This window comes from Anopheles coluzzii, chromosome 2 (assembly GCF_943734685.1).
Source record: "Anopheles coluzzii chromosome 2, AcolN3, whole genome shotgun sequence".
Lineage (NCBI taxonomy): Eukaryota > Metazoa > Arthropoda > Insecta > Diptera > Culicidae > Anopheles > Anopheles coluzzii.
Window position 1 is genome coordinate 84,156,162 of NC_064670.1, and position 15,597 is coordinate 84,171,758.

The 15,597-nt window shown below is 40.2% G+C and overlaps 1 protein-coding gene across 1 annotated transcript in view; it reads left to right on the forward strand.

The window, feature by feature from the left end:
- Positions 1-15,597, forward strand: part of LOC120948484 (homeobox protein araucan-like) — a 104,568-nt gene that overhangs the window by 14,310 nt on the left and 74,661 nt on the right. The window lies entirely within an intron of this gene.

Sequence of the window (15,597 nt, forward strand, 5' to 3'; positions counted from 1 at the left end):
ATGATATTCGTTATCAAACATATAATCCCAATTTATTGCAGAGCCTTGGATAAGCTAAACAGGAATGAAAAGATTTCTAGAAATTATCCTAGAATAGGCAAAAACATTACTTTCCTTATATTTCTTTTCATTTACATCGATAGTTCATTCATGATGCATTTTTCCATCCATAAACTATGCTTCTCATTATAAGTAAATAAATCAAAACAAGCGATTGTAACGCTCTCTGGAGCCTTCATTGATGCTCATAAATGGACTCATTAATCTTCTTTCAAAACAATCTAAAGCACCGTTCAAACCGCAACTAGCGATGATGACCAAAACAGTGCAGTGCAGTTCCCCTTGCAGCCCATTACGATCACGTTCACGAGCTGTTGATCACTGCGATCGGAGCGTAGCTAGTCGATTGTCCATGAAGAGTAGCGTTTGCGTAAGTGATTTTCCGATGCAAATTAGGCCATCGTTCATCCAGCCCGTCGAACACAGGGCGTCGAGGCGAGCTCTCCCCGGGCAGCCGGTCCATTCCCATTCGATGCGTTGCAATGCAACTTCCCAAACAATAGGCGTAGCGAGTGGTGCGTAGGCAATGTGCCACACATCAGCGCTAATGGAGGTGGACCGCACACACACACACACGTGCCTCATTCGCACCGCTAGCCAATAATAATCGTAATAGTAATAATATACATCCTGCAACAGCTCAGCAACAGCCAGTGCACACACACACCGTGTGGCATGTAGCTTACGGCAAGAGATGGGCAAATACAAAAATGAAAGATACTCCATAACGACATCGCCCGGAGGGGAAGGAGAACAGAGTAGCAACTATTTTTTAAGGAAAGGTGGTAACAAATATTACTGTTGCCAAGTCGTTACCAAGTCATTCCGGCGGTCCAGGCTGCAATGTCAATTAATGTGTGTTTTGCAACAAAAGCGCCATTATTACTTCCACAGCTTTCGTCCGCAAACAGTTAAGAATGGTGTTAAGCTGCACTAGCTGCTAGAGGGCCATTGTGTGGCTTTATTCCACTGTCAGTAGAGTCGTTTTTGTTTTTTTTTTTGTTATGCCAAACGCACTCACTTCCCTAAACGAGCCTAAAGATGGATGCCAGTTAGTGTAGTTTTTTGCCGAGGAGGAGTGGGCTCCGGATGCGGATTTGGATTAATATCGTGTGCTTTCGTATGTTAGCTCGTGCAGTTTGGTTTGGTTAGCTTGTTTTGATTGTTTATAGCAGCGGTGGTACATTGCACTTCCCGTTCCGCTGCTTGTTTAATGTAGGAGCGTATAAAAAATGACGATGAAATATAACACAAACACTTATTGCACGCAGTATCTGTAGCCGGTGCAACGGTAATAATGATGGTCATGCCGGTCGAGATTTCAGTGTGATTTCTTAGGCACAGGATTGCATGCTGCTCGCGGTAGTATAGGCAGATGGACTGTGTCCATGGTTCTAAGTTGAATCGGGCATAGAAAACACGGCCAGGCGTTCAATTGAGATGGAAAAGAAAAAACTTACCCACTTACAGGTGGAATAACGTACTTACAGTTAGTGCGGGAATGGTGTGCTGAATGAACTACTTTTTAAAGAGAAGCCGTTACATCTCGCCCAAAGCGGAGTTAATGGTATTTCTCTATTACACCCGTATGTCAAAGAGAGTTATGATAAATGTTGACTAGGATTTTTTATCGATTGAATCGACACTATTCACGATTTATTCAATAACTATTCAAATGTATATGCATTAAATCTGTTTTTATATTGAGGCCAATAATTTTCCCCTGAAAAGATTTTCATCAACACATTCCATTTTGTGATTGTTTTCTACATTATTTTAACCGTAAAAACACGGAAAACAAAACGGAAGTTGTTAAATCACATTAAACAGCTAATTAGTTTGAATATCTTAAATTTCACGCCATAGCTCGTAGGCTGTAAGGAAGCAATACATTTTTCTGGCTGAAAAATATTGCATATATTTGATTTTTTGGTCTCATTTATTATTATCTCATTTATTTTTGTAACTGAGACGTTTTAAGTCTTGGTTTTGAAAATTATCTTTTTATAGTTAATTTGTGAATGATTTTGGCGATACCAATTATCGTTTGCAAATAATATGTATTTTTTAAATATAGAAAATGAGTGTGTTGATTGTAAGTATCAATAATGATCTCCATTGTATCATTAATAGCTTATACAAATTAGCTCTCGGAGGAAGAACGATACATAAATCCGTTACAAATGTTGAGAAATAAGACAAATGTTAGGAAAATTTTATGAAAAATGAGAAGCTCTGTGATAATGATACAATATATTTAACGCTTCAGTAGATTATTATTAGATGTCGTTTCTATAAGACTGATCATTCTAAATAAAGAATGGTAAGTCTTAATCGGTAGTGAAGATTATATAATTTTGTTTAAGTAATGAAATAATAACCTGTAGCTAAATTCATAAATGTTAAGCAAATAATTTCATCCAATCAAATACAAAACGAAGTAACTAACAAATGCTGAAAGAATTGTGTGCAATTTGGTAACAAATAGATAAAAAAATAATAAAATTATTTTTTTTTTATTTTGGTTTTATAGTAAATTATTAAGCTCTTGTCAATTGTTCATTGTTTATTACTTGGCACTGACATTTTAAAGTAGAACCCATTCCTTTTTTCTTCGCTTCAAATTAGTGCGTAAAACCAGCGCCCTTCACTCAGAAGGGCGCAAGGTGACGTGCTATTGGTTGAGATCAAACTTTGGTGCTATAATTGGCAATGGCTTTGAATGCTGTTAATTACTTAATTGTTGCTTCGAGCTGCCTCTCCCATTAGGCCATCGATAGATATTCGATCATAATCAATTTCCTTCCAAAAGCTGGCCGCACTCCACCGCTGTACGAGCCTTCCACAAAAAGGTGTATCTGTGTGTTTATGTTGATGGCGCGGGGGGATACGTTTTGGGTTGTCGCGGTCGCAAGATAGCCGTTGAGACACCTACCAGGTTCCTGGGGTTCCCCAGGTTCTGGTCGTCAAACGTCAAGGTAATACATCATCGTCATCAAGGCGTTCGAAATACTTTTCACGATCTCTTCCCACCGCCGCCATTCGTTTGTGTCACCAGCGGCCGTCAGCGGCGAAGGCGGCCGCGAACGCAAACACGCAGTCGAACGGGTGACGGGCACACACGGGCACACCGATGCCACGCTATTGCGTTATTGAGCGACCGAGAAAGCACGAGTTGGATGATGATTGAGGAGAGTCGATTGAAAAAGTGCGGCACTTTTATTGATAATCTAGTGCCTTGTCAACTGCCGCCAACTGCGCTCTTCATCTTCTTCGCTTCGCGCTTCACGTGCCGCGCGCGCCGGCCCGATGGCGACGACAGACGACAGCAAGCAATCAATATTGGTCGCTCATGCACACACCACAGCGCCTGACGCATAAGATTGCCGTCCCATCGTTCGCTCTTTCACTTCCAGCCGATCGATCGACGACCGAGGCGATCGGTGAACAGAGGCGGAACGTTCCGTCAGTCCGGAACGAACATCGAGCTCACGGTACATGTGTGTTGGAAATTGATATTTGACGGGGCCGTTGTTTACTTTGTTATCTTTAATTCATTTACCGAATGTTTACGCCCCACGATAAGGATACTTGCCGCTTGGGACGGTTCGCAGTCGTGAAATTTTTTTTCCCAAATCACACTTCTTCTACCCGCAAGTGTTTGTGTGTGTGTGTGTGTGTGTGTGCGGGGGACGAAAGGATCTGTTCGGATTTGGTCGCACTCTAATCCACCTTGACGACAGACGAAAGGCGATTCCTAACGATCTTCGAATCGCTTTCGCTTCGAGTATAACCAATGCTCGGCGGGAAGAAAAAACTCCAAATCCAATCGGAAAGATTCCAACGATGGTAGTCGAGAGGAAAGGACAGGACGAAACGAAAGCGGAAACAAGGACTCAAAACACTCCGAGCGCAAGTGGTAGTGTCTAGCGTAAAAGGGTAACGCTAATGAAAGACACATCAACGGCGACTATCCTTGGTCAAGAAAAAGTTCTCCCTTTGCAACTGCGTTCTCGGATTTCAGGTGTCTCCCGCGTTAGCAGCCAGCAGCAGCACAATTGCTAAATGCGTCGAACGATTCTGGTGCATCCTTTCTTTCTCCCTTTTCTTCCCTTCGCCGGGTGCATCGATCGCATCGCTGTGCAGATGCACATTTCGGGTAGGTCCGTCCGACTTTGACGTCTTTGTTGTTGTGGTAAATTTAATCCGATTTTCCCGAGACCCATTTCCATGGACGGGTAGGACTCCGTCCATTAAAGGAAGGAACCGGACGGCGCAGCGTTCCTTCTGCAGCAGCCCGTCGGCCTGTCTCGGTTGCAGGCTTAAGATGGATTGAGCTTTTTGCAGAAAGATTTTCGTCGGATTTGTCTGACGCCATCATTACGGAATGATTGGCTGGCAGTGCTGATGGCAAGGGTACGATAAAACCATTGCTTGTTCGGTATTTCCGGGCGCCCTTTTTTCCCCGCATCGCTACGAGAAGGTGTTGGCGCTGGCGCTCTATTTGCGCAAATCAACAATACGACCAGGTAAGAGTGGTAAGGCAGTGTAAATAGAGAGTTTTTTGTGTTGGCTTACCACTGTATTTGTACGGCGGTATCCATCGATTTAAAAGATTCGATTATTTCGGCAGACCTGAATGCAACAGAAAAAAGCGGTAGTTTGATTGAGATGCAAAGCGAAAGAAGTCGTTGCAAAATATATAGATGAAATCGAAATTCGTATCGTTCTGTTTTGGCTATATCGATACGATAATCAAAACAGTTACAACACGATCTTGATAGAAGAAAACGTTTCCTAAATCAATCAAACACAAACGATATGATTTGCTTGGTAGACTATTGTGTAGCTGATTGAAATAGAAAAATAAATAGAATTTTAATTATTTAAAGAAAGAAATTATGTTTTTCTTGAAATTGAAATCATTTTATCCCGACCCATATTTGGTTCATTTTAGATTGTTCATTCGCCAAGAACTCGTCGCTTTCGTACGGCAAGCTTAAATAAGTCTAAATCAAAACATAAATCAACAACATACCTACACCAACATACCTATACTCGCCATTCAAAAGCTTTCGAAAACCAATAATCGATTATGTGTCATAAAAAGAGAAGAAAAATCTAACTTTGCCTACGCGCGTCCGTAGCTGTGGAGCTAAAAAGAGTACAAAAAAAGACTCAAACAAAATTAAGGATGGCTTTGTTTGATGGGCAGCACTCATTGTTTTTCTGCGGTAGCGCTTTTCTTGAGAGGAAATTTGTGTAATAAATTTGATTGTTTCGCCCCGATTCTCGGCGCGTATCCGGTTCGCGGTTGGTTTATGGATGTTTAAGGGTAGCAGAAGCATCAGAAGCATCTCAGCATCAGCGACAGGCGCGTTGTTGGTCAAAGGTAAAAGGTTCCGTTGCGTCTTTTAGCCGAATCGTTCAGCTAGCGGAAATGGTACTCTGGCAAATGGGGCAAAGAGGCAAACCACACCGGATTCGCACTTTGGGCTGAGGGAAAAACGAAGTAACATCGTATGCGATGCCGGCGAGAGGCTTTTTTCTTGTTTCGTCTATGCTTTTTATAGTATCATTAATTTTATGTTTATGATTTATGATTAATTAATTAATCCATCAGCTCTTTCTCCGGGGAGGGGAGCGATCGAAATCGTTGGCCTGTCGTTCGGATGCTGGATAAAAGCGTTTAATTAGCTGACCGGAATTGGTGCTTCCGTCCGGTCCGATTGGGTCGCCAAGTTTGATGTTCAATTTTCTCCTTCTATTTTATTTGTGGATTGGTTTCTACATGCAGTATGATTTAGTTCATGCAGTGTTATAGTGCAGTTTAACTTACATTGAAAGACAACAATGGAGACTTTTTTATTTATTTTAACAATCCACGATTTTTCTAATATTTTGAATATTTTGGAAACAATTATGAACACAAATTTAAAACGTTACTTGAAAAACTTGAAAAATACTATTGGATGTTTTCAGAAATAGTAGCATTTTATAACATATTTTACATACATTGAATTGTTAAGACCGGAATTTAAAAACTTGAATCCAACAAAACGTGCAAAGAGTCTATTGAGTCTTTTCGTTTATTATATAGAACTTATAGAAAACAAACAGATACTCCAGGTATCTGATAAACATAAACTAAAAGCTTTGATTGGATAAGTAGTACATAAGAACACTCTTTTGTATTGTTTTAATAAAAAAATCAGACAATAAGCTCTTAAAAAAAAATAAATTGTGTGAAAGAAAATAATACAACTAAGGCTTCAGTTATTGCAGACTTGATTTTTTTTCTAAACAAATGTTTAGCGTATGATACAATAGCATATGATAAAAGCTTCAATTTCTAATTTATTTATATTATGTATGGCCACGATATATTAATATGAAAAAATAAAATCCATTTGAAGTAAAACTAATCATAGGACTGTTTTAATGTAGTAGTTATTACATTTTGGTTGATAAAATTAAATGAAAACTTGCACGCTCTTACCTACAAGACTCAACAATGAGAACAAGAAGTGAAACAAAATGATAACTTTAATTTCGTTACAAGTTGCACTAGTCCATGGCAAGTAAATATAAATGTATAGTCTCACACCATAAGCTTTTTTTAATTTGAAAATGTTATTTATTTTCCTAAAAAAAGATCCAAACAATGACCCAAAAAGTGTACGCAATGCTGGATTAAACGATCCAGTACCGATAGTTGTTCGGTAAGCCACCGTCGGGATGGAATGCAATTTAAGTCAAGTTTCAATTTACGCTGATTACAATAAACCTTTGCCTAGAGCAAGGTTGACACAGAAACACCGGGAAAAAAACAGAAAACAAGGATACGTATCCCATGCCACCAAAGCTGTGGTTAACGTTAACCACAAATCTCATATGCGTCTCTGCTGAAGGTAAACCGAAATTAAGGAAAAAAGTGCACTGCAAGCGAACAAAGAATTGCACTACTTTACACCCTAAAAGGAGAAAAAGGAACAAAAATTTGCAAAGCTCCAGCAACGATCGCAGCACAAATAGAGAGATAGAGAGAGAGAGAGAGAGAGAGAGAGAGAGAGAGAGAGAGAGAGAGAACGGCGACACATCGCATCGTTGAACAGAATGGGAAAATCGGAATGTTCCCCCCGTTGTAAATCACCCGTTGCTACAGAACAATAAAAGAGCAAACATAAATTAAGTTTTCGGAGTTTTTTTTCTTCTTCAGTTTGCTGTCCAGTCTGTTTCCATATGCGTTTGCTCACTTTGCTTCCTTGTTGATTATTTCCCAATGGCCCATTGGATTTTTTTCTACGGACCTCACACGTCCCAGTGGTTTGAAATTTGTTGATTTTTTTTTTGCTTTTTGCTATTTCTCCACCTTTTTGCAATACGCTGGCACGCACATGTTTTACTATTCTTTGCTGGGATAGAAATGTCCAGCAGAATGAGGGAATCAGCAAAAAAAGAACAGCGCCCATCACACCCATTCATTCGTCGGACCAGGATCAACCCAGGCACGGCACCATCAGCGAGAAAGCTAGGGAACGAACGTGTCTTTCAGATTTGTTTTATGCTTTAGGTCCTTTAGGTTTATGTTGCGAGGATGCAATTCGTTTCATTTGCCTTCATCACCATTCGCTCTGATGCTCTAGCCTGACTCCATGCCCCACACTTCCACTCAAACGGACTGTGGTCACAATGTTAGATTGACTGGTTCGTTGGTTCGTTCATACGTGTGAGTGCTGTTTTTTTTCTGTGTGTCAGCTTGTTGTTGTTTTGATCTCGTTCACACTGTGACCCATTATAGCGGCCCATTGTTGTGTACAGCGCAATCCCAACCATGTGTCCCAAATCGCAAACTTCTTCTCTCGTTTATGGCTGTGGACGATTTTTGGGTCACCGGTGGCCGGTGACCCACTGCTGGGATGATCATTTCAGGTTGTGTGTTTGTTTTGATTTTGATCCCGGTCGACCCCGGGCTGTGGAAATGAGGCGACACTTTTACGAGCAGCAGTTTCAGCAAATTCCATTTGGCTTAGATCATTTTTCATGAGCGAGTGATCCTTTCAGGGAAAGGAAACAGCACACACACACAAAAGCGAACGAACGTTTCGGACTAACTGCAGCTCTTGGGCGATCGTTGTTAACATGCTCAAAGCCTACCAGAACACGGTCAAATGAGAGGACAAATTGACAGCGAGGTAGGTGCAAGGATCTACCTTCCTAGAAGCAAAATAATGATCAGCACCTTGTGCTGTTTCATGGTTGCTCCGTGTTGTTGACGGCAGAGAAATGAAAGCATATTTATCACACCGTTGCGACGTTGGTGGTAAACAGAGCGATCACACAAAAAAAGACTCAATTCTGTTTCTGTGGCCTAATATTGCCTTGTTATTGTTGCCTTTAGTGTGGTTTTCCAAACACAAACAACAGATTGAAATTCCTGTGGCTTATAAAACTGAACAATTTGCCACAGGGAGTTTGCATTTGAAGAGCTTGTGCAGCTATGATAATTTTTTTCTGAAATGCATTGTTTTAAATCAAATTAAATCGTAAGTAACAATTCCTCAAGGCTAATATTTGCAAGACAATTTGTTCCATTTTTTATTTTCATTTCAAAGATTAGTGCTCGCTTTCATCCATAGTGATACACCTAATTCACCGTGAAACATACATCACTCGAACGATAAAACAGCTATTATTGGGGAAGATTTCGAAGGCGTAAATTGTGATTTAGCTTGAGTAGCATTCACACCCAACATACCAATCAAAAGACACAATTGCTTTACGTTCGGATTCGGAGGAAATTGAATCCACTTTCCAATTTCCTGCTGCCGATTGCCCTTGACCACGTAGTTGCCTCCCCCCCAGAGCAAGCGACCAATCATTGTACCATGTTATGACTTATGCTTGAAACACCTTTGCGTGCGTCCTTCTTTGCTCCGCTGGTCCGGCTCCATACAAAGCCGATCTCATCGTTTTACCCGTGACAGAAAACGACCATCACGGACATTGAAAGGCAATAGATAGAGAGAGACATAAGTGGATCAATTTGCCATATCGAATGTCCGTGAATTCCCTTGCCCGTGCGAGCGGCCCACAAACGGCGCAATTCGACGGCACACGATGGCAATCAATCGAAGACCGGAGACCCATCTCGTCTTTGTCCCTGCTGTCCGGACGTGTGAGGTGGAAATCGATTGAATTAAGAAGTGGAAATCGGTTTCGTGTGTGCCTGCGTGTATCTCGGTCCAATCCCTCGCAGGATTCTCACACTGGTTTTGTGATGCATCATACAGAACACGGGCATTGCTTCTTGCCTAGCGAGACTTTCGATCTGTCATAGGCTGTGCAGGTTTCGTCTACAGCTAGCCGTTCAACGTTCAACGACATCCATCGCAGAAGGTAATACCTGTGAAAATGGACACTTGTCGCCAGATTCAACCGTCAGTGCACTTTTCACTTTCCCCCCAGTGGTGTCACATGCTTCCTGACCAGTCCTGTCCTGTGGGTGATTTCCATTGCTTACGCTAACGTTTGGCACTTCGGTTCGAGGTGCACACGTTGATTGGGATGAATGCAATCGCTTATCTCGAAACAGCAATCTAACGAGATTTTACGATTTCGGACCAACTCTTGTGTATCGTTACGGTTGTTGTGGCGATTGTGAAACGGTGGACTTCTCGGAAGCTTGGTGGTGTGGTGGTATGTGCTACTGTCGGTCCCGCTACTTCATTCACAGGGTGCATTGAAGCTAGTGTTTCGTACTGAGCAATGAATCACATAATGTTTTTGATATTCCATGCAAAACAATTGCTTGGAAAATTGTAGTTACAGTAGGAAAATTGTAATTGTATGTAGTTTAATGTGTTTTAGTCAACATCATTGGGTTCCAATTCTTTGTTTTTACTTTAACAAAAAAAAAAAAAATAACGAAGACTAGTAGACAATTAGCCGGTCCCGTAGTACAGTCGTCAACTCGTACGACTTAACAACATGCCCGTCATGGGTTCAATCCCCAAATAGACCGCGCCGCCATACGTAGGACTGACTATCCTGCTATGGGGGGGAATCAATTAGTCACTGAAAGCCAAAGCCCACAAGTGGGTACAGGCAGGCCTTGACCGACATCTTTTGTTGAGCCAAAGAAGAAGAAGTAGACAATTACATGTTAATGAAAACATACATTTACTAATTTTCTAAATTTTACTAAATTTTACTTAATTTTATTATTAATCTTCTAGGTATTTCAATTTTAAGCAACTTTTAATTGCTTTATGGCTTACTTATTTGCTATTTATGTTCTTACTTACTTGCTTACTTACTTACTAACCCACTTAGCTACTTATTTGTCTTATTTACCTTCATACTTACTTAATTACTTACTTATTTACTTGTTTACTTACATTATTTTTATTCCATTCGCATACTTACCTATTTATTTACAAATTTACTTACTTACTTATTATCTTATTTACATACTATGTACATGTACATGTATTATGTATGTACATACTTGCATAATTACTTACTTACTTGCTTATTTCGTTTTTAATTCACTCGCATACTTTCTTATTTACCTACTTTTTTCTTATTACTTACTTACTTACTTTTTTCTTATTTACCTTTATACTTACTTGCTTCGTAACTTTCTTACTTATTTACTTACATACATGTTTAATTACTTACTTCATTACTTTCTTACTTACTTAAATACTTACTTATACTAACTTATCTACTTATATTCTCACTAAATTAGTTTTTTACAGACTTACTCACTTACTTACTTGCATAATTACTTACTTTGTTGCTGATTTGCTGTCTTATTTACTTACTCACTTACTAACTTACTTATTTATTTTCTTAGTAACTAATTTGCTTACTAATATATTCACGTACTTATTTACTTTTTGCATACAAATTCTTTCTTTCTCTTTCTTTTTTGCTTTTTTACAGGCAGCTTTTATTTTTTCTCTAGACAACCTGATTTTTTCGAATTTCCGAATATTTTCTTCCATTACTAATAGGCATTTTTAGAGCATGGTTATTAGAATAGCTAATAACTAAGACTATGTTTCAACATTTGTATTCTCATATAATAATCACCAAACCCCTGCATCAACTAATGCTATATGTCTTTAATCTACAAGCATTAAATTGCTTTGTTTCATAAAGCAGTGTTATGTGAGGCCAAAAAGGGCTCTGAAAAAAGTGCGTAAGCAAATTTTCATAGCCATTGTCACTTTCACCACTTTGCCGCACTGTGAACTCGTGCAAGTAGCATCGAAAGCTAAGGCAAATGGGGTTTCCCCTCCTTAATGTCCCCGCACCACTAGCACGGATTATTTGAGCAAGGCTTTTGACATGCGAGAAAATCCAACCGAGAAGGGATGATGAAAAAGGTTCAACTATTTCGCATTTGCCAGCTCCGCCTCATAAGACTCTTGCTCCACTCGCCCCTGCAAATGTGTTGAAACAAAGCATAAAAATAAAAATATCTCCATCTCCCGGGCACAGCACAGTGGTGTGCTGAAAATTGTGCCATCGAAAAGACAGAACAGGCAGGCCAGCCAGTGTGCAACGGGGTTTTTCACCCTTGGCCTGAAGGCAGTCCATCGCAGCAGCGGTGGTAGCAATTCCGCTGGGCAACCCAGGAGACCGAACGAAGCAAAAGCACTTGAACGCGGCACGAATGGGCTCGGCTAAAGAGCTAACCACTCTCGCTCTATTCATTGTGCAAGCAAATAAGTGTTGTTTCGTGTCACCTGGAAATGAGATCTCGGGGATATCGGTCGACCATTTCTCCTGCTGATCCGCTGCTCAAGGATCAAGTACGCTTTACGGAGGGTGAAATCTGTGGCCGGGTCGCTACGGTGCAACTGTGTTTGATGGCAGGGCGGCAGCGTGACAAGCGCAGCCTTTTCGGGCATAAGCAACAGCGACACCCAAACTCACAGGAAGCAAGGGAGACGCAGCAAAAAAAATCAAATTGCGAATGTGTAAGCACACAAATGTGGGACATAACACCCGGTGATGGCGAGGAACAACCCGTCGTATCAGGACGCTGGAAGGACGAACCGTCAGCGCCGCGTATTTACTTTCCTGTCCCGGGGTTGTACCTCAAGGGATTGCAATCATCCTCATCGTCACCACCATTGTCGTTGTGAAGAGTTTGGTTGACCTTTTTTTTCAGCGCTGCTGAATGTCCTTTCTTCCTTGAACATACCAATCCCAGATCGTTCGGTGGAGCATCGACTGCAACAGAAAAAAACGGAAGAAAAAATCAGGGACAAATCGGAAAAAGGGAAACTACACCAAAACGGTACGCGCCGCAGTGGGATAAAAATTTGTTTACTCATCGGATTAAGTTAGACGATGTAAAGATGATGTTAATCGCCATTTGATGGGATTATTTTATTTCGCACTCACTCCATTTGTTGCGAACGGTCGAACGTGGTTGCTGTTTGCCGTTCGTAGCCACTTACCAGAAAATGAGACCGATTGATTCGCGAAGGGTTTTCGGTGACCGCGTTTCAAGACCGCGTCTGCTTTGGTTTTGATGAAACAATTACCCTCTGCAGTGAATGCGACACGGAGGTGCTTAAGCTGAACGATTGTGTTGAACAAAGTGATGCGGTTAATTGTTTGATAAATACTGGGAGCTGTTTTGCGTTAATGGTGCTTTGGGTTAAATATTCATTACGCAAGAAAAGGTTGTGGAAAATGTGATTATTGAGTAAAAAATAATAGAACACTTTTAAAGTAATGGAAATAATAATTGTATTGTTTATAATATATTTTTTTTTCTATTTTTTAGTAATGTTTGTTATCATTTCAGCTTGTCTCATTGTTCGGTTTTCAACAAAATAAAAAGAACACCCAAAATTTATTTATTCGTATTTATTGGATAAACTATACAGCATGTTTTAACTGAAACTATTGTCAAATGGTTGGTCTAAGTTCGACAAACTCTTATTACAGGTTTCTATGTGCAAAATAAACGATAGCATGGAACACTTGACTTACTGTTTGACTTAGCTATGGATCTTATGTGGTTGTACAACAAACCAGTCCTTTTGGGATCAAACATGGTCTCTAAATTGAATTCAATATTATGATTTAACCACCATCAATAAAAAAACGTTAAAGAGGGTATGTTCTACGAAATGCATTTAGCCTTCATTTTCCTCTTTGACTTTCCTTCTATAATTTTGAGTGTGTGTTTTTAGGCTAATGATTTATGGATACTACTAAAGCTACAGCAACAAAAAACATAGTTAAGGCAGCAATTGATAAAATCGCTAAACTTTCTTAATATTTTTAATATTGACTTCATTGGCTTTTATGGCCTAACGTTTGATGGTTCAAAAAGCAATCATTAAGTACTTCAGGTAACCACTATCACATATAGCATGTGATTATCCAATATTGTTTCAGTTAATTTTAATAATTTTATTCCTCGATATACCTCATACTCGATATAGGCGATTTCGTTATACGCGATATTCTAAATTTGACAGTTTGACCGAGCAAATTATACTGATTTGTTACATCAATTGTCAAATGCAAAATATATTCCCCTTTGGTTGAATTTCAAAAACTATTTTGAAAGGTACCTACGGATTCAAGCAAAATGTCAATAAAATTTGGTATAATTTTACTGAACATTTCGAATTTGGATACACGCGAATATTCGAGGTACGCGATTGCCTCCGGTCGTATTAATATATATCGGGGGTTAGCTGGTCTCATGGTACAGTCGTCAACTTGTACCTTTGCAATTTTCATAAGGTCTTAAATTCAATATAAAGCAATCCATCGTTCAAAGGGGTCCGTTTTCAAGTGACAAATGTTTCAAACATTATTTTAATAACATCACTTTCTTGAAATAGAATTTTGCTTTACTAGTTTTACATTTACTTTATAGTGATTGCACAAAATCATGACTGAAGTTTACAACTCTCTAAGCAGAATTGTTTTACTTTTTGTACTAATTTCCTCATCCGCCATCGATCGCTGCAAATGTATTGCAGCAATAGCAAACATCAATAGAACAAAGTATTACCTTACGCCCGTGCTTATCTTCCGATCACCTCGGCTCTATGCTCTTCCTTTGCCGACAACCTGTTTCTGCCACGAGTGCTTGGTTCAACATGTAAATGAACATGGACGGCAGTGACATGCGAATGACAATTCCAATATTGTCCGATTTGAAGTAGAGCAAAATGTTAGCAACAACTTTTTCTTCCGTTTTCTTTTGCGTGATGTCTTTTTTTACATACACGTAACATGTCAAGCAAAATGTTTTGCATTTGTTTAGCAGTTATTGAGTTAGGTATAGCGTTTGAGACATATTGCCTGATTGGTGGCCTGCCAGTTTTGACGGGAATGTGCTTATTGTATAAATGAAATAGAAGTATATTGGTATTGCATTGGCATACTTTGCAAGATGAAAGATATATCTAAAAAACGGCTAAAAAAAATTGTAAATATTACGATTTTTTCAGTATTATATGTTGTATTAAAAGTACACGTTTATAAATATCGTAAAACACGTGTAAATTTTCTTTATGAAATTTTCAAATTTTTTACACTATTGACGGCCTTCCTGTTCCATGATGCAAAGTAATACGAACAAAAAGCGAAATGCTCTTGGGAGGTTTTGTTACGCAAACGATTGATATATTTACAGCTGTAGATGAAAAGGGACACACAAGCACGATAAATCTACACATGTTCAATTTAAAACTCTTGCCCCGTTCTCAACGGGCTTAGCAACAGTATAAAGGACGACAGAGTACGTTTGCAACTTCCAAAGGACACTCCTTTGCCCTTTTCCATCCAGACCACTCGAAGGACCAACATCGGAAGAGAAAGTTGTTCTACCGTTGTGTGACGAATAATGCCATTTCGTCCGCCGCCCGGAGCGGAAATCGAAACAGGCCAGGATGGGTTGGGCAAATACAGGAGGTAAAAAAGGATTGTCTACAGCCCCGTGTTATGTCATAGCGGTATTCAATTTCCCCTAGCAAAGCTGTGCCCAACGACGAACTACTCACGCCCTGCCGCCTCTCTTCTAGCAGCTCAATCAAATCTAAACCACGCTTTACGCTTCTCTATCGGACAGTCGGTCGTTTCGGTGTGATTTATGTGATTTGGCTGCTCGCAAGGGAATGTTTTGGTTTTCGGCTCTTTCGGCCATTCGGGAGGCACGCGCTTCCAGCTCGGTTCGCCCGGTTGTCGGGCACGTTCCGCTCGTGTGTATGATCCGGCGGGAACTGAACGTATCTTATCAACTGTGTATCCTGTCGCTTTGCTTTGGAAACAGAGCGCACGTTGCGCAAGGACACATCATTCTCCACGCCGTTTGAAAGGATATTCCGTGCGAGAATGTGCACTATCCTGTGAGAGGCTGCGAGAGGCCCGGATCCTTTGCTAACTCTACCGCCAAGGTGCGCTGCTGGGAGAGCATCCCAAGGTGGGATGCTGTTGCTGGAGTTTCATTTTCTTTTCCCTCCCAAATCAAAAAAGGCGGTTTAGAGC